This window comes from Mustela nivalis (genome assembly GCF_964662115.1).
Source record: "Mustela nivalis genome assembly, chromosome: 8".
NCBI classification, from domain to species: domain Eukaryota; kingdom Metazoa; phylum Chordata; class Mammalia; order Carnivora; family Mustelidae; genus Mustela; species Mustela nivalis.
In genome coordinates this window covers 29017176-29042123 of record NC_139027.1, presented here as the reverse complement: position 1 = coordinate 29042123, position 24948 = coordinate 29017176, and the positions used below count along the sequence as shown (strand labels likewise).

Here is a 24948-nt window from a genome sequence, read left to right as displayed (position 1 = left end):
CACTTGTTAGGGTAACAGGCATTGTCTTGGGTGGTCTGATGTTTTGTCAAAAGAGGTTTTGATGTAGGATGAATCTATTTCACACTCGTGACATTGTGTTCAACTCCCAGTCGTGAAAGTAGGCGACGCTTACTGAACACAGGGCAAAATGCTCCTCATGAATGACCGTTTTGTCCTGATTGCAGTGCCATTAGGTAGCTACTATTATGATTCCCATTTTAAGAGTTAAGGAAACCGAGGCAGGTTTACATTACTTTTTCACAGTTATTATAACTAAAGCATGGTGGGGCCAGGAGAGATCCTGCTAAGGATCTTTGCTGTGTTGGAAGGAAGGGCCTAGGTGGTGGCGGTACTTCCAGTACTAGAGAGAAATCTGACCTTAACGATCACAAAGCATCAGTGAAGTAGAACTCAGTTACCATTTCCTACTGTTCTGCAAAGACAGGGAAGGTATTTGTTGGTAGAAGAAGTGGGGTTCAAAGAGGATTACCTTGTGAGTTGTGTTTCGGTTCCTTTTGTAGCCACTGGGGCAGAATGGGGGTGTACAGACAGGGATTAGCACGGGTGATCTGAGGAGAAGCCTGCTCCAGTCAGGCTTGCGGTGTTCAGTCTAGACACACCTCTGCTTGCCCCGTGCGGCTCGGGTTGTGCCTCCTAATTGTCTGGGACTGCTGTGCCTCTAGGTCTCAGCCCTTTTATGGAGCCTTCTTGTCCCGGAAGCCGTAGGAATGGAGGTTTGTACTGTGCCCCGTCCATGCGTGGGTATCACGCGTGACTCCCGTTGGCAGAGATGGGGAAGGTGGGGGCTCCTCCCTGGGTGCTCGGTGGGAGAGCTCAGGTCCTGTGGGAGGGGAACTCCTTCTTCTTCTTCCTGCTGTCTGGTCTGTGAGCTGCTTCAGGATGGATACTGTGTTGCCGCTAGTAGTCACAGAGCCCATTTGTGTTCTCAGTGTTCTCAGCATTCCTGCTTTCACTGATGAGGCAGTCGAGTGTCAGGGGCAGAAAGAACTGCCCGAGGAGACTCAGCCAGTGGCTGGCGGAGCTCAGATCCCTCCACCGGGCTGTCTGATGCGACGTCTCTGCGCTTGTCACCACTTGCATCTTGTCTTCGTCATTTTTTGATCTTTTTTATCTTTGCATTTCAGGCATGTGGTACGTAATCAATTGAGTGAATGAGTGGATAATGCCCGTGGATGCTTCTAGGTGAAGCCAACTATTGCTCTTACCCGGGTATGAAGTAGATGGGGAAATGGGAAAACAAATAGGAGTAAGTGGCGAGAGCCTCTGGTCCCGGAAGCCCGACTGGCAGAGGGAAGCTCTGTGTCCCGAGTCTCCGGCCGTCTGTGTCTCCACAGGGCTGAATTTCTCAGTCTCCAGTACCACTTTTGAATTTCTTTCCAGAGCCCTGGCAGAGAAAGCTTTCCAGACTTGCCTGGATGGTGTTTGGATGTTGACTTGCAGTATGATTCTTTATTCCGACATGCCCTGATCGGGCTTCCCCCCATTGCCATGAGAAGGAAGTCCTCATGCCACCTCGAGGTCCCCCAAACCACAGTGACCAGGAGTGGGCACCTCTCGCTGGGTGACTGTGGACAGAGGTCATTCTCAGTGTGCCTCGGGCTTCTCATCTGTAATGGAAGGGACTTGAAGTAGCAGGTTATCTGAAGTAGTAGCAGTAGTACCGTGTGTGTGTGTGTGTGTGTGTGTGTGTATGTGTTTGAAATTATTGACCTCTTAAATTGCCAGAAACACAAAAGCACATACATACATAGTTAGTCGTGTAATTCTGTGGGACTCAGACTCCTCCCCACCCACCTGCCAGTTATCCCATGGAGAGGATCTAGTCTTTACTGGGTCCTGTCTCCCACAGTGTATGGGATGCCTGGGTAATATGGGCTTTGTTGTTGTTGTTTTAAGCAAATTTGTGGAAAAGAGAATCTTGTCTATTAGCACTTGAACTTGTAGGCAAACAGCCTCTCGTCTGCTGTCCTGACCCGCTGCTTCCTTGCATTGTATTCAATAAACTTCTATCTCCTTAAAAAAAAAAAAAAAAAAAGAACTTTTGAAATTCATAAACCTTACAGCCTGTGTTTTGAGGCACACACACACACAAAAGACTTAGGATTACAGTGTAGACTCCCATCAAATACGTGTTGACAGCTCTGGACTTTAAGACTTCTGGATTATTCCTTCTGACTCTGGACTCCATGCTCTCCTCAGCTGTATTTCATACAAACAATGGGATAAAAGTGTTTTCCTTAGAGGAGTCCATAGCGGATTGATAGTTCGTGGGTAGGGTTTTAGCCATAGGGAAACATAAGTAACTCATCCTTAGATTTTGTTTAAATTCTTGATCAAGTATTTGAGGAGCTCCTGGGGCCACAGAAAAGTTGGAAATCTTCCCTCGCCATGGCTGTTGCTCTCTGCGTGCAGGAATGACCCCTGAAGAGTCTCCATTCCCATGACCCTAAACTCTCAAACTCTTTTCCCTTCTCTCCCCCTCTGTGGGCCTGTTTGCTGCTGGTGCTTTCTGTCCTTTCTTGTATAAATCCCACCCACCCGATGGGGCTGCTTTTGAGACCTAGGCTGCTCCTTCTTAGTGGGAAGATTTCAGTCACTTCTAATTTTATATTTCCTTGATTCCTGTCACAGGTGGGAGGTAGGCACTCTCAGGGTAAGAGAAAGAGACCACCCCACAGGACGTTCAGAGCAGCAGAAAACCACGTGCTACCTACACCCGTTCCAGCAGACATTCTCTAAGATGGAACATACCTTTCAACAAACTAGTGTTTTGCTCATAACGTGCTCACCAGTCCCTCATATATTTGAATCAAACCTTTGTTCCATGTGCATGTATTTTCAAAGGGAAATAAGTGAGCAAAATCAAATATTTGGTTTACAGCCGTTAAGATGGTTAAATGCAAACGTTTTTGGCTTGCCCTCTTCTCCTCCATATTCTTCTGCTCCTGCTCTCCCTTCTGTTCAGGGAGATAGACTGTTGCCCAAGGACTCTGGGATTTTATTTACTGCCTGGTGGAAACAGTTCGGAGGGGAGAAAAAAAAAAAAGGCAGAACAATCTAAGCATTTTGAAACAGTTTCTTGGCAGTTTTTTTTTTTTTCTTTTTTTGGCAGCTAAGATAGGCCTGCTCAAAATATTTTTTTAAGAAATGTTTTACCTTCATGGGCTCTGTGTTTGCCAGTGTAAACGTTTCCAAATTGTTCTCTTGATTTCTCTCTTAAGAACTCAGGCAACTGGTGTAACACACACACACACACACACACACACACACACACACACACATGCACACACGCACACTATTGTTCTTTTGGTTTTAAAAATGCAATTATTTCTGTTGAGGAACCATTGTGAAGCTGCAGTTGTTCGAAGATAACTCACAGAATTCCATGGAAGAGCCCTGTGACTGAAGTGATGACCATGATGGCGACCTGACAGCATCTGGTGTTGGTGGAAATGCGGACTTAGAACTTAGCATCTCCCAGATCCCACGTGGGTAGTTGAATGTGGGACTGAAAGATGTAGGAAGAGATTTTAATGGGATGAATGGATTCTGGCGGTAAAAGGTAGTGGATGAGTGATGTTAGTTAATGACCAATAATTGGCAAAGGAGTTTTTCCATTTATTCATGTTTACAAGCTATTTGTAGTTATTTTTCTTAAACATACATTTATTTATTTATTTATCTGATAGAGCGAGAGAGCAAGCGAGCAACAAGCAGTGGAGAGGCAGAGGGAGAGGGAGAAGCAGGTTCTCCGCAAGAGCAGGGAGCCCTCCATGGGGCTTGATCTCAGGACCCTGGGATCATGAGCTGAGCCAAAGACACACTTATTTGTAGTTATTTTTATTGATATTTCTGTAAGACAACTCTTTCGGGGTAAGTTTATTTTGCTCTTTGAATTCTTAAAAGGCATAAAAAGGCTAAATTCCTAATCTCGCCAAGCTGTAGGAGAGTAGATTTGGGGGTTTTTTTGTTCTTCCCTTAGAACTTTTTACCTCTGAATCTTTCATATGTAAAAATGCTTTTTTTGTTTTTTGGTTTGTTTGTTGTTTGTTTTGCTGGATCTAGGACAAATAATGGAAGATATTGGAACAAGCTGTTGGCTCTATACTTGTCAAGAGTTAATTTTTTGGTTTTGAGTAAGTTACTTCATTCCTCAGGCCCTCAGTTTCCCCATCTGTAGAATGACATGATTGGGCTAGAGCATATCCAAGTCTCATCTAGCTATCTGAATATTGCTTTTCATCAATGAAGTTATAACTGGCCGTCTTGCAGAATGTAGAATACCAGACCGTTATCACATGAATTGCAGATTCAGTCAGGGGAATTCCACAAAGCCATTTACTGTAATTGGCTTGTCGTGCTCAGTGAGGACCACATAATGATGTTATTTCATTGTTCAGTGAGTTAAATTTTACAAATTCTCCAGTTGCCAGAAATGTGATGAATCCTGCTGGTCTGGGCAAACATACTGCTTTCCCGAGTTGCATTGCACATGATAACAGACCTCATGATTTTCTGACTCATGTGCGAGGTAATGCTATCTTCCAAATGGGAAAAAAACGACATCTGTCCCTCTTTCTAAAGAGGACATTTTTTTTTCTCCACTTTAAAAATAATTCTATTACCAAATGTAAACATGCATGTGATCACTTCCAAATTTATACCCTATGTTTTAATACTAGTATAAACAAATCAGTGCTTAGAAACTGAAAACTAAGATCTTTATTCCTTCGGTAATCTGATTACTTAAAAATTAACAGGAAATAGATCTATTCTGTGCTTTTTCAAAAAAACTAAACATATCCATGTAAACTGCTAGTGGTCTTGATTAAAGGAAACATGTTTTAAAATATAGATGGGGAAGGTTTTTATTCTGGTAATGATGATAGGAATAGAGTTTTATCAGACTAAGCTTCCTGAAGATAACATTTATAAACTTTTGGTAAAATATAACATCGATGACTTGAAGATACCAGAGAGCAACTGAAAGTAGACAAATTGGAGAAGAGTTCATTCTTAAAAGCAGTGAATAGCTGTTGGGTAAAGTTAACGTTTTTATGTTTTGTTTTTGCCGGATGGCGTTCCCCAGTCTGTGCAGAGTAGGGTGGCTAGATCTAGAACAGAAAGTGGCAGTTACTGACTCGAGTCAGGAGATGAATAGCATTTGTGACTGCCAGAGTGACTGCAAAGTGAGACACTTCCAGGAAAGGAGGGAGTCACAGTAGGGAAAGCCCCAACATCTGTATATAAACTCTGCCCAAATTCCTGACTGATCCATGGGGAGACTCTACAGTTTTCAGTGAAATGCAAAAGCTGGAAAGCTGAAGAAACTGAGTAGTTCAGCCAGTGCACACCATAGGGAAATAGAATTTGGAGATTGAATCTAGCCAAGTAACTGTCTGGCCAAAATTCTTCAGAAGAAGATAGTCTCTACACCATGATGTTCATAATATTCTTTCCATAATGCCAATCATGAGAAAAAGAAGAAATATGACTCAGTCAAGAGAAGAAGCAGCCAGTAGAAAACAACCCCAAGATGACTGAGATGCTGGAATTCATGCAGTGGGACTTTCAAAGCAGCTATTGTAAATATTTTCAACTTTAACTATCATAATGAAACAACAAATGGGGAATTTTAATAGAATCAGAAAACATAAAGTGGAAGTAGGATAAAGATTAAAGAAGAAAGGAAGTTACCCCATCTGGAGAAAAGAGAAAAGTGATAAAAATGGAAAGTCTCAGTACCATTGGGATAAAATAAATTAATACATATGTATTTGTAATCTCAGAGGGCAAGAAGCGAGAGCATATGGCAGGAAAGAGGTTTGAAGGATTACCTGGCTCAAGTAAGGTAAATACAAAGAAAACCATACCTAAGGCACTTCAGAGTGAAACAGCTGAAAATCAAAGATAAAAGATAATCTGGAAAGCAGACAAAATAAAGAGATATACTGTGGAGCAATGATATAAATGACAGGTCACTTTTCATCAGGAACAAGGGAGATTATAAAATGGTGAAACATTTTTCAGGTGCCAAAAAATCCAGTTATCTACTTGGAATTTTGTGTTCAAAGAAAAAATAGTCACAAATGAAGTTACGTAAGATAAAGGTGTTTTCAGAAAAATGAAAATGGAGACCATTTTCTGTAGATTGGTACATCAAAAAATTCCCAAGGAAGTTCTTCTGGCTGAAGGGAAATGGTGTGAGATGGGAACTAAGTATAATAGCATGGAGATTTATTATGTAAGTAGATGATAAAGTCTTACATTTTTCTATATATCACAAGGTGTAGGGTGCTGTAGAGATTTCAAAGGGAGTGAGATCTGTGACGCTTATTCTTACAAGGATGAGAGTAATCAATAGCAATTTTATGGTTCTTTTAGTTTTCTGTGTTTTTTAATAGTGGTGTGTATTCACGGGATCATGCGCTCTGGATTGTTCGAGAATGGGAATTTAGAAGATAATATGAAAATCAGATTAAGAAAGAAGGAGGTGGTGATAGTAGGGATAGATTGATCACATATCAAAAGGACAGGAGCTAGTTGCAGGAGCAGATTAAAATAAATTTTATTTTTTTCAAAGAACTAGCTCCTGGTTTCATTGATCTGTTGGATTACACTTGTGGTGAGCACCAGGTGTTGTAAGGAAGTATTGAATCCCTATTTTGTACACATGAAACGAATATTGTGTTTATGGTGATGAACTGGAATTTAAAGGCTTAAAAATATTTAACTCCTAAGAGTTACTTTTTTTTTTTTTTAAGATTTTATCTATTTACTTAGAGAGAGAGAGAGAGTGAGTGTGTGCACAAACTGGGGTGGGGGTAGGTGCAGAGGGACAGGGGGAAGAAAAGGGAAAGAATCTCAAGAAGACTCTCCACCCAGCTGGGAGCCCAACATGGGGCTCAGTGTCACAACCTTGAGATCATGACCTGAGCTGAAACCAAAAGTCAGATACTTAATGGACTGAGCCACCCAGGTACCCTGATTGAGGGTTACTTTTTTTTTTTTTTTTTTTTTTTAACTTGCTGACTCTGAGAGGATAGGAAGGGAGGGGAAAGTGCTAATAACCTGATCCTAGTGGGAGCAAGAGCCAGAGCTAATCTATATTTGTATAGAATCTACAGATTAATTATTCTGTAGAATCTGCAAGTAACTAGGTGATCAAAACTTGATGGGGTTTTGATGTTAAAACTTATGCCCTCTTTAACAGTATCCCTTCCCTTCCACAAAGAACTAATAACAATTGGAGGACAGTCTTCTGTATTTCTTATGCCCATATAGTCATGTGTGGTTTTTTAAAAATTGTTTAATAAACCATAGGGGCATAATACATAAATGTTTCTGAATCATCATCTTCTCACGATCATAGAAACTCTTCCATAACATGAATAGAATTCTTTTTAATGGTTATAATATTCCACATTGCCAATGTTATGATTTATTAGATGATTCTTCAACCAATGGTCAGTTTGTTTCCAGTATTTTTTTTCTTTGCTATTATAAACAGTGATTCAGTAGACATGTCAAATATATGCTTACATTCTAGGTGTTTATTTCTTTTGAGTGAATCATAGGCTGTGATTACTAGGTCAGTGGGTATGTTCATTTTGAATTTAGGTTTTTCTAGATTGATTTCTAACTTCGGTTAAAATTCATATTTCCACCAGTGATGCTCTTCCTGCTTCATATTCCTGTCGGCAGAAGGTTTTTTTTTTTCCCCCAAATTTTGGTAATTTGAAAAAACGAGCCAAGTAAATATCAGAAGCAATTTAAAGTTTGTATCACTGGTGTGGTTGGGATGCCACAACGTTTTAGATTTACTCTTCAGAGAGCCTGGGTCAGTTAAGGTCCGACTCTTGATTTCGGCTCAGGTTATGATCTCAAGATCGTGAGACCAAGCCCCTTGTCAGGCTCTGCACCGGGAGTGGAGCCTGCTTAAGATTCTCTCCTCTCCTTCTGCCCCTTCCCACCTCTCCCTTTCTAGTTTAAAAAAAAAAAAAAAACCAGATTCAGTACATTGCCCATTCATATCCTTGTCCATTTTCCTATGAGGTTTTGTTTCATTCCTGTCGGGTGACCAGTTCTGTCATTCCTCTAAAAGAGATCTCTGTATCTAATACCCTTACTTTTTATGTGCCTTGGAGACGCTCCCTCTCATCTTGTATTTAATAACTTTTATAAAAGTGTCTTTTTATATCCAAACCATTTCTGTTTCTTAAACTCAGTATAATTTTCCCCGAAGTCAAATTGGAGTGACTGGCTTAGAAATTCCGGTGGAACACGCGATGGCTACGCTCAGAGCAAAGCTCTCCTAGCGGATGGGAGCTGGAGAGGGCTGCCTTCATTGCCTTCTCTGAATAGGCCCACCACGCCAGGCTTTCAGCTGGATACCCGCCGGCCGAAGCTTAGGGCTTCTTTAGTTCTAGTACAGGAGGATCCAGTGTGGCTTGATTTACTGGGTTGGATTTTGAGGCTCCTCATGTACTTCTGTACTCATTGTTCTCCAGACATATTGAAGTAGCCACATTTTTTTCACCAGGTATATTGGTTTTAGGAAAAAGCCCAGCGTTTCCAACAGTGCGGATCTTGCGGGTCCTGTAGGGCAGTGGGTATTTTGTTTCAGCTGGATCATGCCCTAGGAGAGGATTGGAACAGATGTTTGAATTTGGTTAAATGGTTTCAATATTTATTACTTAGGTGACCTAGTTTAGCAGCAATGTAATAGAAAAAAAACAAGGCCATTTGGGGAAAACAGAGCTTATTGCATTCACCTTAAAAATCGGAAGAATTTTCTTTTTTAATGTAGTTTCAGGGTGGGGAAATAAAACATTGAGAGATTCTCTTTCTACTTAACTGATACCTAAATGTATACTACATTAAAAACAAATACGTCTCACATTAAATATTTCTTAATGTGACTAGAGGATTCCCTAACTGGAGTTAGGGTTGTTGATGTGTTTATAACTGAATTTCAGAGCTGGTGAGGAGCGTACTTGGGAGGTTTTTCTCATAGATCCCTCTGTTTTACGGACGAGGAAACTGAGATAGGACTCTGACCCTTTGCTCAAAGGTTCAGGGGTACAGGCAGAATTATGATTTTAATTGACCAAATCTGACCCTTTCGCCATCTTGAACACTGTGAGGACCTTGGTCTTGGAGAAGTGTGCCCTTGGATCCTCATACCCATTGTGTCTGTCCTTGACATTCTCTAGATGCCCATCAGAGAGCTCAGTGTAAGGAAAATGTTGATAATTGGGAAGGGGGAATAGTAAAAGAGTAGTTTTGTCTGACGTGTTCCCACTATCAGTTCTATTTTTCCAGGTAATGAAAGGGAGTGTATGAAGTTAGCATCCAAAACCAAAAACCATGAATGTCTCTTCTTGTTGCCATCAGGGTCCATGATGGAGAGCTGACTTAAAAAAATTCATGAAATATGACAGCTACAACAGTGCTGGGGGGAAGAATTTGGAGACAATGAGCACAATTAAGTATGAAAAGCTTCCCAGGCAGGTGGATAGAGGTTATTTCCCGTGTCTGGCAAACAGGATGTTAATTCCCCCACTGCTGTAAGAAAAGGTTCATTGGAGAATGTAGGGCGATAGGGCTGCTGACGCCGAAATCTCAGTGGGTTCAAGGAGTGGCTACTCAAGTGAAGAGTGTCAGAAAGCAGGAGGAAAAAAGACTGAAGTGATAATATAGGGGATGGAACCATATTCCTGGTCATTACTGTAGAATTGGCATATGAAAAAGTTGGCTAAAAGGGACAAGAACATGCTTAGAATTTGCTGAGATGAGGAAGTGTTATTGCTGTATTGCCAGAAATACTGGAGGCTGGAGGTCAGGGGCTTAGAAACCTGCCTTCTCCCTTCCTCTCTGACTGTAGTGCTATTTTTTTTTTTTTTAACAGATCTGGGATCTTTATTATGTAATTTTTCCCCCAATGGTGGTACAACATAGATAACAAAATTTGCCATTTTAACCATTTTAGGTGTATAATTCATTAGCATTAATTACATTCACAGCGTCCTACAACCATCACCACCGTCTTTTTCTGAAACTTTCCTCACCCCAAACCAGAAACTTTGTACCTATTAAACAGAACTCTCTTCCCTTATCCCTGTTCATTCTACTTTGTGTCTATAAATTTGTCTATTCTTAGGTACCTGATAAAGTGGAATTGTACAAAATTTGTCCTTTTTAATCTGCCTTATTTCACTTGGCATAACATTTTCTAGGTCCTCCCACATTATAGCATGTGTCAGGACTTCAGTCTTTTGTAGAGTTGGGTCATGTTCCATTGAATGTGTACATCACAATTTGTCTATCCATTCGCCCGTGAAGGGCATATCTTGGGTCATTTCTACCTTTTTGACTATTATGAAGGATGCTGCCATGAACATTGGTGTGCACTTATCTTTTTGAGTCCTTGCCTTCAGCTGTTTTGGGTTCATACCTGGCAGTAGAACTGCCAGATCATCAGTAATTCTGTGTTTAGTTTTTTTGAGGAACTGCCAAACTTTATTTCATAGTGGCTGTGGTGCTGGGTCCCTTGACTCCTGCATGAGCACGGAGGGCTTTCCTTTGTAAGTGTATCAGTATGAACAACTCATCTTTTTTTTTTTTTTAATTTTATTTATTTATTTGACAGAGAGAGAGATCAAGATCACAAGTAGGCAGAGAGGCAAGCAGGTGGGGGGGGCAGGCTCCCCACTGAGCAGGGAGCCCGATGTGGGGCTCGATTCCAGGACTCTGCGATCATGACCTGAGCCGAAGGCAGAGGCTTAACCCACTGAGCCACCCAGGTGCCCTTGAACAACTCATCTTAAGGTTGCTGAATGGGAACATTCTGAACTCATGGTCTTAAAAAAAAAGTCTGAAGTTACTTATAAGACTTTGAGACAAATGTTGGTTTCCTCTTAACTATACATTTGAGTCATTTTTGAATAAGAACTCTACTATAACCAGAGCGGTGAAATTGTGTTTTTGTGCGGTCCTCCTTACCTGGTGGAGGAGAAAGAAAGAATCGAACACCCTTGTGGGCATATCAGATTTTGTGCTAGGTGTGCTAGGTATTTCCCCACATCAGGGGGAAAAAAAAATCACATTTTGTGTTTGTCTTCATGTTAACTTTATGAGGTGGATGTTATTCTTCGATTACAATGAGGAAACTGAGGTAATTCTCTTCTTCCTTCCCATAGTAAGTAGTAGAGTCAGGATTTGGTTCCTAAAATTTGATTAAAAAGCCTTGCAGTTGGCAGTTCCCCAATAGAGTAGAAGACTTATTGTTTACATTTTGGAATTTTTTTTGGATTGTATTCAATTAGGTTTCCTCTGGGCTTTCTTGGTTCAGATAAATAGATGCCTACAATTCCTTTTTAGTTTGTGTTCAGGGACATTGTCCCAAGTAACCAAATGCGGCAGCTCATTTTTGACAAAACTTAGGACTTTAGTTATCAATAGTATTTCCTTCCATGGTTACTTGCTAAATAACTTAATCCATTTCAAGGTTTTGATTATTTTAGTCTTAAGGGTTTTTCAGGGCCATTGAATAATTACTTCATTCTTGGTAGATAGGATATCTGTCTCATTAGCATGTAGCTTCGATAATTAACAATAGAAGGAAAGAGAGGATATGCATTGCTGCGATTTTCTGTTTCATACCCCCCTTGCTGTTTATTGGTCTCCTTTTTTCTTTTTGTGAATAAGTAATATTGGTATCTTACTCACAGAGTGCTTCCTTCTTTTCAGAGTACCTGTGAATATGTGATTTGATACAGGTTAAAAAAATCACAAAAAGTAATTGTGGTAGGATACTTATATTTTATAAACTCATAGTATAGTTTAAACCCAAAAATAACAGTAAACATAGTATGAAAAAACCTTAAATATCCATGCACCAGTTTACATGCTTAACAACACAAAAGTTAGTTGTTTTGTTTATACTCAATCTGCTTCTCTGCCTCCCTCTGATTATTTTGAAATCAACATATAAATGTTTCAGCATGTATCTGTAAACGATACCGGCCCTTAATGAGTAGCTGCAAGACTATTAGCCTACCCAAAACAAATAAAATCGATAAAATTTCAGGTATCTAAATTTCCCCAAATGTTTCATAAGTACTCCCTAGATCGAAATCATGTTCATCTGTTGCCTTAGAGTTCTGTTTCTCCTATCTTTTAATCTCCCCTCTTTTTACTGGAAGTTTCTCGCAGAAACTAGAGAGCATGTTGGCGGTACCCCTGTGATGCTCACGTGTATTTCTGCCCCTCTGAATTTCCTATGAATGTGTATAGATCTCGAGGCTTGGTCAGATTCGAGTTTGATTTTTTTTTTTTCAAATTTTTATTTATTTATCAGAGAGAGAGAGGGGAAGAGAGCGAGCACAGGCAGGCAGAGGCAGAGGGAGAAGCAGGCTCCCTGCTGAGCAAAGAGCCCGATGTGGGACTCGATCCCAGTACGCTAGGATCATGACCTGAGCCGAAGGCAGCTGCTTTACCAACTGAGCCACCCAGGTGTCCCTCGAGTTTGATTTTTGATTGGACTTCTTTATAAGTAGTCTCCTCTCTTCCATCAGGGAGAACATGTTGTCTCTCTTTGTGATGTTAGCAGCCATTGATGATCAACACCTACATCTTACAAGGTTTTGCCAGCAGTGGTGCTTTAATCCTGTTCCTTTTTTATTTTCTTTCCTCAATTATTTGGCTGGGGTTCAGTTTGTATAGGAAGTAGTAGTCATATTAGGCTTCTCCAGAGAAACAGAACCAGCAAGTATGTATGTATGTATAAAGAGATTTGTTGATGGGGAATTGGCTTACGTGGTGAGTCCAGCAGTGCAGACATGGAGAACCAGTAGTTCAGGTAAATTTCAAAGACAGTCTGCTGCTTAGAGTTTGCTGTTAGCCAGGGAGGCCTTCAGCTCACCCACATTGTGAAGGGTCCTCTGTTTACTTGGTGCAGAGACTTAAGTGTTAATCTCATCCAAAATTACCCTTCAAGTTGACTTACAAAAATACCCATCACATGACGGTATACTCTGCTTGATTCTGTCCTTTCATGACCAGTTTTGAAATGAGTTGATGATCTAGCATTTTCCAAAGGTGAGTTAGGAATTTTTTGTCTTTTTTTTTTTTTAAATAACTTGGGGCTTCAACTCATGACTCTGAGATCAAGAGTCAGATATTAACCGACTAAGCCACCTAGGCGTCCCCACTTAGAATTTTTTTTAAATGGATGAATGGATTGAATGGATGTATTTAAACACATATGAATTATTTCAGATCATCACTTTTTCTTACCAATGCTGAAATTTTTTCATCCTTGGCTAATGGGGCTTCTTCAAATTATTCTATCAGACCTTTTGGGTATATAAGTGACATCACCCTTCCCATTTCTGATAGGGAGAATTTGCATCTTATTTTGTTTTTTGAATCAGTCTAGCTGTGGTTTTATCAATTTCACTGATCTCAGATAGCTTTTGCACTTAGTGATTTTTCTCTGTTTCTGTATTTCATTGATTTCTGCCCTGACCTTTATTTCATTTCCTCTCCATTTTGGGTTTCATTTTTTTCTAGTTTGTCTTTGTGGAAGCTGAGGTCATTGATTTGAGACTTTTCATTTCTAATACAGGTGCTTAGTCTTACACGTTTGCTTCTTGATAGTGGTTTATCAGCAGCCTGTAAATGTAGATAGGTTGTGTTTTCATTTTTCAGAATTCAAAGTAATTTTGAGTTTTTCTTTTGATTTCTTCTTTGATCCTTTTTTTTTTTCTTTTAAGATTTTGTTTATGTATGTGACAGAGAGAGAGAGAGAGACAGTGAGAGAGGGAACAGAAGCATGGGGTGTGGGAGAGGGAGAAACAGGCCTCCTGCCCAGCAGGGAGCCTGATGTGGAACTCGATCCTGGGAGCCTGGGATCATGGGCAGACGCCCAACGACTGAGCCACCCAGGTGCCCTGATCCTTTGGGTTTTTTTTATAGTTGACAAAAATTTTACATATTTAAGGTCTATAATGTGATGGCTTGCTATGTGTAATTGTAAAATAATTATACAATCAAGCTAATTAACATTTATTCATAAGTTATTGTGGTGAGAGTACTTGCAATCTACCTTCTTAGGAAATTTAAACTAATAAATATTGTAATATTAAATATAACCACCATGCTATATGTATGGTGTATTTCCCAGGACTTGTTCATCTTTTTTTTGTTTGTTTGTTTTTATTTAAATCCAGTTAGTTAACATGCAGTGTAATATTGGTTTCAGGTATATGATACAGTAGTTAGATACTTCTGTAGAACACCTGTTCACAGCCAAGTGCCTTCCTTCATCCCTGTCACCTATGTCACTCAGCCCCCACCCACTGCCCCTCTGGTAATCATCAGTTTGTTCTCATAGTTAAGAATCCGTTTCTTGGTTTGCCTCTCTTTTCTCCCTCTGTGATCTGTTGTTTTATTTCTTAAACTCCACATATGAGTGAAACCATATGTTATTGGTCTTTTTCTGACTGATTTTGCTTAACATGATACTCTCTAGCTCTGTTCCAGTTGTTGCAAATGACAAGATTTCATTCTTTTCTGTGGATATATCTATATATATCTATATCTATCTATGTGTATATATGACTATAAAAGATCTTTTCTTTCTTATGGCTATACACACACACACACACACACACATACATACACACATTCCATTGTGTGTGTGTGTGTGTGTGTGTGTACATATGCATATATATACACACACCGTATCTTCTTTATCCATTTATCAGTTGATGGGAAATTAGGCTCTTTCCATAATTTGGCTATTGTAAATAATCTATAAACACTGGAGTGCATGTATGCCTTTGAATTACTATTTTTGTATTCTTTAGGTAACTACCTAGTAGCACAGTTGCTGGATCTAAGGGTAGATCTATTTTTAACTTTTTGAGGAACTTCCATACTATTTCCAGAGTGGCTGCACCAGTTTGCATTCCCACCAGCAGTGTAATAGGATTCCCCTTTCTGTGTCCTCACCAACACCTGTTGTTTCTTGTGTTGTTAATTTGGAGCCATTCTGATAGGCATGAGATCTCATTGTAGTTTTGATGCATATTTCCTTGATGATCAGTGATGTTAAGCATTTTTGCATGTGTCTGTTGGCCATTGGTATGTCTTCTTTGGAAAAATGTCTGTTCATGTCTTCTGCCCATTTTTTAACTAGATTTTTTTTTGTTTATTTGTTTGATAATAAACTCTTTATAGATTTTGGATACTAGCCCTTTATCTGATATGTCATTTGCGAGTATCTTCTCCCATTCAGTAGGTTGCCTTTTAGTTTTGTTGATTGTTTCCTTCGCTATGCAGAAGTTTTTTTATTTTGATGAAGTTCCAGTAGTTTATTTTGTTTTTGTTTCCTTTGCCTCAGGAGACATGTTTAGTAAGAAATTGCTATGGCTGATGTCAAAGAAGTTACTGTCTATGTTCTCCTTTAGGATTTTGATGGTTTTCTGCCTCACATTTAGGTCTTTCATCCATTTTGGATTTATTTTTGGGTATGGTATAAGAAAGTGGTCCAGTTTCATTCTTCTGCCTGTGGCTATCTACTTTTCCCAGCACCATGTGTTGAAGGTATAGAGACTCTTTTTTCCATTGGATATTCTTTCCTACTTTACCAAAGATTAATTCACCATGCAGCTGTGTGTTTATTTCTGGGTTTTCTATTCTGTTTTATTATCTTTGTGTCTGTTTTTATGCCAGTACCATGCTGTCTTGATTGCTACAGCTTTGTGATATAACTTACATAAGTCCAGAATTGGGATGCCTCCAACCTTGCTTTTCTTTTTCAAAGTTGCTTTGGCTATTCGCTGTCTTTTGTAGTTCCATGCAAATTTTGTGACTCTTCTAGTCCTGTGGATTCTGGTTGCTTTGAAGTTCACAAATTTAGTTTAGTTTTTAGTTTACAGATATTTAGAAGATTTTCCAGAGATCTTTCTGTTACGATTTCTGATTTAATTTCATGATGGCCAGAGAACATAGTTTGTATGACTCAAGTCCTTTAAAAATTACTGACACTTTTTATATGCTGAAATTATGGTCTATCTTGGTAAATACTCTGAATGCATTTTGAAAAACGTGTTCAGCTGTTGTTGGGTGGGGTGTTCTATGAATGTCAATTAGGTTAAGTTGGTTGATAGCATTAATTCTTTTATATCTGTACTGATTTTCAAGTGTACTTGTTCTGTCAGTTTTTTAAACGGGTATTGAAACAGGAACTAAAACAACAAAATTATCTGTTTCTCATGGCTTTTTCTTTCTTTCTTTTTTTTTTAAGATTTTATTTATTTATTTGGCAGAGAGAGACATAGCGAGGGAGGGAAGACAAGCAGGGGGAGTGGGAGGGAGGGAGAGTGGAAGGGAGAGGGAGAAGCAGGCTCCCCACGGAGCAGGGAGCCCAATGTGGGGTTTGATCCCACGGTCCTGGGATCATGACCTGAGCCGAAGGTAGACACCCAATAACTGAGCCACCCAGGCGCCCCATCATGGCTTTTTTTTTTTTTTTAAACAGTTTTTACTTCACATACTTGGAAGCTCTGTTATCAAGTGCACAGCTGTTTAGGATTCTTGTGTCTTCTTGATGAATTGACCCTTTATCCTTATGAAATGATCCTTTTTATCCTTAGTAATATTCTTTGCTCTGAAATCTACTCTGCCTGTATTAACATAGTCCTAGCCACTCCAGCTTTGTTCTGATTCATGTGAACATGTGTAATCTTTTCTCAATCTTTTGCTTTTAACATGTCTGTCATAATAGTTAAAGTGGGTTTATTGTAGGCAGCTGTGTAGTTGGGTCTTGCTTTCTAACCAGTCTGACAAGCTCTGGCTTTTAATTGAGTTGTTTAGACCATTTCCTCCCCCCCCCCCCCCCAAGCACTTGATTTCAGCCAACTTCATTGTTTATTTCTGAAGGGCTGGGATTATTTCATTAAACTTTCCAAGAGGAAGTCTTTCTCCCCTTGCTTCTTAAAGTTTCCTCTTCATTACAGCTCTTTGATTATATTTTCCCCTCTTCTAGGAGCTTGGGATTAGATGGGTTGAGAATTCTGGGATGTTTTCTTGTAGCAGTCATGTTCAAAAGAGTGTCTCCTCACCAGGGCTGTGCGGAGACACCGGTTTCCTCTCGAGGGCCAGTTGTGAGACACCACAAGTTAGACATTTCTTAGGATATGGAGACCATTTGAAGAAAAGGCAGATGTGGGAAATTGTAGGTGCAGCTCTCAGCCTTGTCTGTTACCCCAACAGGTCATGCCAAGCTCTGAACACATGTGACCTTCTTGGCGTAACAAAACACAGTGGTTGATTGGACTCGCCCATCTTAGAAGGCTTCATGGCAACTCTTTTCCCACCGTCTCTTCACGGTGCGCTCCCTTCCTTTTTTAACAAAAAGTTCTTTCCAATTCTATGTTGTACTGTTCCTGCAAGGAATTCTAGTAAATGATTTTTTTTTTTTTAAATTGCTATTCCATGCCATTTTCAGGGATAGGCCAGCCCCCTCTTCCAAGTTGCCAGCCAGGCAATCTGAGTCCAGGTCTATGTCCCTGGCCCCATAGGGGATACAAAGTACCATAGGAGGTTGTACAGATTTTTATCTCCTCTAGAGCTTTTCATGGCCATTCCCACAGGCCATTTGCTCTTTACTCATGTCTCTTAAAATTGTTTGGTAATAGTAGCACATGTTGATAACAGGGTTTTTCAGCTTTGGCCCCATTGATATTGGGGGCCAGATAATTCCTTCTCGTGGAGGACTATCCTGTACACTCGAGGACATTCAGTAGCTCCCGGCTCCTCCCCACGGGATTGAGCCCCTCACCTCTGAATCATCACGTTCAAAAATGTCTCTGATATTGCCACATACCTCTGGGGGCAGAATCACTTCCAGGAAAGAACCACTTGCCAAAGACCATTGGTTCCCAAAGTACTTGGTTCTGTTTTCCATGTTTATTAATGATGACCACTACAGTTTACTACATTTCCAAGCACTCCCTCCCCCACCCCCACCCCCCACTATATCTACCTTCTTTCATTTCATTTCCTCAGTCCCCTACTGGTCTATCCCCCACACTTAGCTGTTTCATATACTCTTCTCTTTCCTTCTGTTCTCCAGGCTTTGTGTTTGCTTGTTTCATTGTACTTCCACTGTGTGTGTTCTGGCAGACTCCGGCTCTGCCTTATCCTGTTACTGGCAAGCTGTCTGTGCTGCCCTTTGATCTCATCATCAGCAGTCTTTTACCTCCTAATCCTTTTCTTGGTCTGAAAGATAATTCGGTGTGAATGGGCTCACCACGAAAATTAGTCTCCCTTCACATGTGTGTGATGCTGTCCTCTGACCTCTTCTTAGCTGTATGTTTTTTCTTGGTCCTTCCCTCTGTACATCTCAGCCTCAAGAACTCTTGTTTCCTCCACCAAACCGTAGCTGGCATCCTGTGTACTTGAGTGCACCGCCTCTCCCTTGAGGAGCATGTACCCATGCTTCTCAACAACTTGGAACCCATGCAGGCCACCTAGGATCCCTTGAGTTTTGTTGGCAGAAACTGGCCCTGAGAGTCTGGACATGACTCTTCGTGGCCTCCTCCAGCTCCGTTTTCTTCCCCTTCTGGTTTCTCTTAGTCTGGATTATAAACCTGAGTACGCTACACAGAGGGGAAAGGGTTGGATCGCCTTAGACTGGACTTCTGTGGGAAACATTTTATGGCCTGTTGGGGGTTTCCTTCTGTGAGGTCCAAAGCTCTTTCCTTAAGTGGAAAGGGGCTTGTGTTTTGCCAGATCCTCCCACCCATTCCACAGGTCAAATAATGAATCTAGTAGAAATATGGAAAAGTTTAGTCGGTACGTGTGCCAAAAATTGCCACTCTGAAGGCAGCAGTGTAAACAGTGTGTGACTAATCCTTTCTTTTAAGGAAAGAAATTGTATGCGATTGTTTCCCCTCTGCTTATAAAGATACAGAAGTTTCCACGGACTCAGATCTTCAGATGGCCAGGGCTATCCCTAAGTCCAGCCTCTTTTTCCTTGTCTGTCTTGTCCCTGTGTCACAGCATGCCACCTATCAAGTGTATGGCCCATTGCAGCCACACTCCTGTCACTACTGAAAGCACACTGTGGATGGTACCAGTGACCTCCCAACCCAGGCACGACAACCTTTCCTCATTTCATTCCTTGCTTTTTCTGCTGCAGTTGGCAGGTGATGCTCTCTCCTTTCCTCCTAGGAACTTTCTTCCATTTATTCTTTCGGGACCCACATTATTCTTGTTTATCTTCTAATCCCCCCCCCCCCATTTTCTCTCTATGTCCCTACCCTTAAGTGTGAATATCCTCCAGACCATGTGGCTCTGTGTTCTTTTTTTCTGAAACATTTTTGCCTTTGAAGAAGTTGGCTCCTCTTAGAACATCACTTTTCCACATCTTGGAGGCTTTCCCTAATTGCCCCTCGGAGACTTGCTCCGTGTTCTGTCTTGAACGTAATTATTGTCCTCACAAACTGACCCTTTCTTCTGCCTGCCGTAACTCAGCATGCTTCTTTGCTGTTTCTTTTCCCCTTGGCCTTGAACAAAAATAACTGTCCAGTCAACTAGGCTTGAAACCTTCCTTGTCACCTGAATCCTTTTCCTTTTGCCCCCAACTGTCCTGCCTTTAAACCTTAAGTCTGTTGGTCCTTCGGGCAGTTTGTCTTCACCCAGTCATTTCCTCATTTATTCCTTTTAGATGCTGTCTGAACACTTCTTGCCATAGAAAGTGAAGATTTAGCTCATTTACCTCACCTCTCACTCCCCACCCTTTCTCTCAAAATCATTATTTCATTTTCATAGCCTGTGTACACCCCAAGAGCAGATTGTGTCTCTGTTTTTTCTTGTCAACATCATCTCTCAAGGTCATGAATCTTATCTGATGACTTTGCATTTCATAAGGTGAGGGCAGTGGCCATCCCAGTCTTGCCTCCCCTTCTCCTCTTCTTCTAGAATCTTCCAACCTTCTCTGGCTAACTCTGTACATTAATATCACCAGAGTTGGGAACATGGTTGTACCTGACAGTTACAGCATTTGCAATATCTTGTCCATGGGAGTACCACTCAGTGCTGGGGTCTCTCTGTGTGTGTCGTGGTTCACTCTCATGTGTGCTCCTTGAAGAAGAGTGTTCCTAGTATCACGTTTGAATGTATTCTCCATTTTTCTTTCCAGTGGTTGCATTTTATACCAGATAGTCAAGTGTCTCCAACATTGCAGTTGTATTTTCCATTCTTGTGACTCCTTTTCCCCCCCTGGGATCATTCTCCTGGAACTTCCTGATTTCCTGGCACGCATCTTTTCAGGGGGAAAACGGGAGACCAGTCTTTGAGCTGGAGGAAACCAGAATCAAGAGTGAGAAGGCCTTGCTCTGGGAGTGGGGAGCAGTAAGTTTTGTGGTTTATACAACATAGTTCCTTTCTTTTAGAGAAGAGTATGCATTTTTTTCACCCCTCAGAAGGGTGGAAGTCTGACTTCTGTTCTGTTGGCTAGAGTTGGGGAGGATAACTGCCTTTATATAAAGATTTTTAGTCACGACACCAGTGTTCAGCTCTACTTTTTTTTTTTTTTTTTTTTAATCACCCTTTGCTTTACTTGGTTTCAGGTCTAAACCTCCTCTGTGTTTCCCTGAGAAGATTGTCTCCTTTGTGCCTGTGCCCTCACTCTTGACTAGTGCCCTTACGCCTACTGGTTGCAACCCATTAGGGAGTCATGAAGTCATGAAATCAATGTAGTGGTTCAGGCCTGTCACTTAAAAAAACAGATGAGCAGACAAAATCTCAAAGTGTCCTACACATGCTAAGGGTAAATAATGTTTTATAACACTTATTTTAGTTAAATAAAAACACAGACCTATATGTATATACACGGATTGGATCTCCAAGTAAAATGGACTTCTTACTGCAGGTTGAACTAAAAGAAATTAGGAAGATATTTTCCAGGCCATGGATTCCTCCTGGCTGCTACATCAGTCAGCATTTCTCAATCCAATTTGAATCTTACAGATTTGTTGAAATATCTTTTGTGTGTTTATTAATGGGTACAGCGAACCATGTTTAGTCCCCTTTGCGGCCCAGGTATTGACGAATCCAAAGCCAGGCTGGAACAGGGACCTAGAAATCCAGCTTGGCTAAGTGTTAACTCCTTTACAGGATTGAGGGCTGTATGTTCTGGGAGGCCCAGTGCTGGGAGGAGGGAGGGGCACTAAGGGCCTTGGGATAGCAGCTGTTTATTAGAACAGAATATTTCCATATATTAATGACTTGTGTGGCTGTACTGTTGTGTAACAGCCAAATGTCAACTCTGGATTTAAATCTTTTTTATTCCTTATAATGTTAAGGACATCTTTGGAGGTAGGTGAGACATTTTAGGTATCTAAAGCAAAACAAAACAAAAAACCCCCATTTTGAACCAGAGGTCCTACAGTTTTCATTTTTAGCTTAATTTTCTCAAATATTTTAGTTCTCTTAAAAAAAACAATTGTAATGTGCGACACCTGGGTGACTCAGTGGGTTAAAGCCTCTGCCTTTGGCTCGGGTCATGATCCCAGCATCCTGGGATCGAGCCCCACATCAGGCTCTCTGCTCAGCCGGGAGCCTGCTTCCCTTCCTCTCTCTCTGCCTGCCTCTCTGCCTACTTGTGATCTCTGTCTGTCAAATAAATAAGATCTTTTATAAATAAATAAAATTGTAATGCTCTGACACATCTTATGCTCACTAGTGATAGACAAGCCTCCCCACCCCCCAGCCCTGGGAGAGGAAAGAATGGAGAAAATCCAATTGAAATGAAAGGAGGGAGATCATTCCTGAAATACTTAGACAAAAGAGAAGAGTTAAAGAGGATATGTATTTGTAAGAGGTAACGAGGTGGTCTGGAGTGGAAGTAACTGAATGGTGACATTAGAGGGAAAAGTGGAGGCCAGCCGTGAAGGGAGGAAGAGAGAAGAGAATGCGAATCATGTCTTGGTGAAATGAGTGATGGCACGGCTTCTTCCATTTGCCCCAGGTGGTGCCGCCGTCCGTGGCTTTGCTTCTTTCTTTGTGGGGCTGTCATGCACAGTGGCTTCAGTCTGTTCCTGTGTGTTGACACTCTTGCCCTGGGGGAAAGGAAAGGTGATGGAGGAAGGGGAAGTGCCGTTCAGGTTAGCTCCGTATCTGCGCTGTGTTTGCGACTTGCCTAGTGTTTCTATTCTAGTGACACTTAAGTACCATTACAGTGGCTCATTTCCCTAAGTCCCTACTGGCTGAGAGTTTTTATTCAAGTTCAAGTCCCGGTAAGCCCGTCTTCCTTGTTTGTTCATTACTTTCCAGGTAGGTGTAGGGAAGAGGAGCCCATACATAAGCTTTCAGCTCATTTGGTGGTGCCTCTCACTTTTTTGATTTGGAGGGGAGAAAAGGGAGGACCTTGACTAGCAGGCAGACCCCCCTCCCCACCTCCCACCTGGCCCGCCCTGCGTCCATCCTACCTGGCAGCGGTCAGAGCTGGAATGCTGTCCTCTTGCCAACAGAAGTACTTCTGCCAACAGGTGCCAGCAGCATCGGGACAGGATGACAGCATAGCTGGGGAGTGAGTTGCTCTAGAGATGAGAAGAAGGGCTTTCTGTTTGCGCGAGGCTGATGGAGTAGACGTGTGGTTCTTATCATTCACCACCAGATGTGTCCAGCTGTTACACTTTCTACTCGATCCCAACCAAACATGCTTAAAGTTCAAACCAACACTTACATCATCAAAACAAAAGTGTTTATAGCATTAAGCCTTACTTAGGCTTTTAGTAATTTAAGTCATTAGTCTAGTGATAGAGGGAGTGCCCATCCATGGAATTGTGTCTGGGAAAACTCAGGCCCACAGTGGGTTTTCCTAGGCTTTCCGGCAACTCTCCATTTTAGAATGGTGGATCAAGGTCCCTGACTGGCTAAGAGGGAAGCACTCTTCATCCCAGCCTCTTCTTTCATTTCTTATGGACGCCTTGTCCCACAGAAGAACTCATTCGTCGGCTCTAGTTAGAGTCAGCCAAACAGGCTGACTTTATTCAGGACTGTTCCTGATTTTGATGAGATACTGTGTGGTGTTGTTTTGGGTTGCTTGATGGTTGACCGTTCGTACTCACCTGTCGCAGTGTCATTTCTTCCTCTCATATAGAGTCCTTCTTTAGGAACACTCTTTGGGGCTTTGGGATACCTTATCAGTGTGATTCTATCCCAGTCAACCATTTTCTAAGTTCTAGTATCATAGTTTGGAAATATTTTGATTGATTGAGGTGGTTTTAATGTGCCACATTCGATAAAATTCAAGATTACACTGGAAAGGTCTCCTTCCATAGGCTCTGTTTGCTGTTAAAATGCTCTGTCCCAGCAGTTTTGGTAGCAATAAAGCATTTTCTAGAATTACTTGGTTATATCTTCTTTATATTATTTGATTATTTATTCATCTGGTTTAGCTAATAATTTTAGTCCTGTTCCCCAGGGAATTTTAAATCTGGGCAAAGGCTTATTATTTTAAAGTTAACATGCTGAATAATATTCTGTCATGTATATATTACCACATCTTCTTTATCCATTCATCTATCTATGGATGCTTGGGCTCTTTCCTTGTCGTGGCTATTGTAGATAATGCTGCTGTAAACACAGGGGGTACATGATCCCTTTGAATTAGTATTTTTGTATTGTTTGGATAAAATACCCAGAACTAATATAACACTGTATGTTAACTATGCCAGATTAAAAAAAAAAAACAAAACCCAACTTAAAAAAAGAATGGTTTCCATTACATGGAACAAAAGAGAACTGTCCTAGAAAATGGCTGGGCCAGAGGGTGATTGTGTTCAGGAGTCCCCAAGGTTCTTGACTTGTGACAGTGAGGAAATGAGATTGTGCTTAGTTATTCTTACCATTGTTGTTATTCTCAGGAACTAGTCATTATAAAACATTTAACCAGAATAGTACAGTTTTTAATTATTATGAGATGCAGCATAAAATATTTAAATGTTAACTAGAAAAAGTTGAATGTTTCTTCCTTATCATAATTTTATTTCAAGAAATAATTTAAAAAATTCTTTTTTTCCAGTTTTTATGGGTTCACAATTTTTATAAGCATTTTCTTCTTTGCCCTGTGTGTGTGACAGAGGTTCTATGGTACTGGTTAGGAGCGTGAGGCTCAAGGAGCTTGCCCATCTTCCCTTCTGTCATTAGGAAGGTCCCACCGTTTACTGTTCAGGCTCTGATTGTTGACTGTTGATTTTGCACAACTGGTCAACCTGGGAATTTCTTTCATAGCCCCCTTTCTGTGTTTCCTTCTTCCTTTCCCCTCTTTGCATTTCCAATACTGTCTACTTACCAGTATATATAAAATGTGCTTTTTAAATATGGGATCCTTCTCATGTATAGGTCATTGTCTTTCTTATGTATAAATGTCCTGTGTACTGCATACAGGCTGTACTAACTTTGCTCTGAATCCTGTGATAGACTCCGTCTGTGGTGGTCTGTTCAGCCTATTCTTGACTGTATAGGCACAGTCCCTTTTTACATTAAGGTTCCTTCTTTCCTTCTGCCTTTCCTTCCTTCCTTCCCTTTAAAGATTTATTTATTTTAGAGAGAGAGAGTGAGTGTGTGTTTGTGTGTGCACACGTGCATGTGTGCACAAGTGAGGGAGAGGGAGACAGAGTGTGGAGCCTAATGCAGGGCTTAGTCTCACAACCCCCAAATCATGACCTGAGACCAAACCAAGAGTTGAATGTTTAACCTACTGAGCCACCCAGGTGCCCTGTGTTAAGGTTTCTAAGCATATAAGTGTTTAGTTTCTAGTATTATAATTGGCAACTACAGTATTTGAAGGAAAAACTGAGCCTTGTGTGGAGTCTGTTTCCTAAGTTAAATTTCTTGTTTTTCCCA

General features: G+C 40.9%; 1 protein-coding gene across 12 annotated transcripts in view; it reads left to right on the top strand.

Annotated features, from left to right (window-relative positions):
* Nucleotides 1-24948, top strand: part of LTBP1 (latent transforming growth factor beta binding protein 1) — a 401809-nt gene that overhangs the window by 113900 nt on the left and 262961 nt on the right. The gene's annotated exons all lie outside the window — the stretch shown is intronic.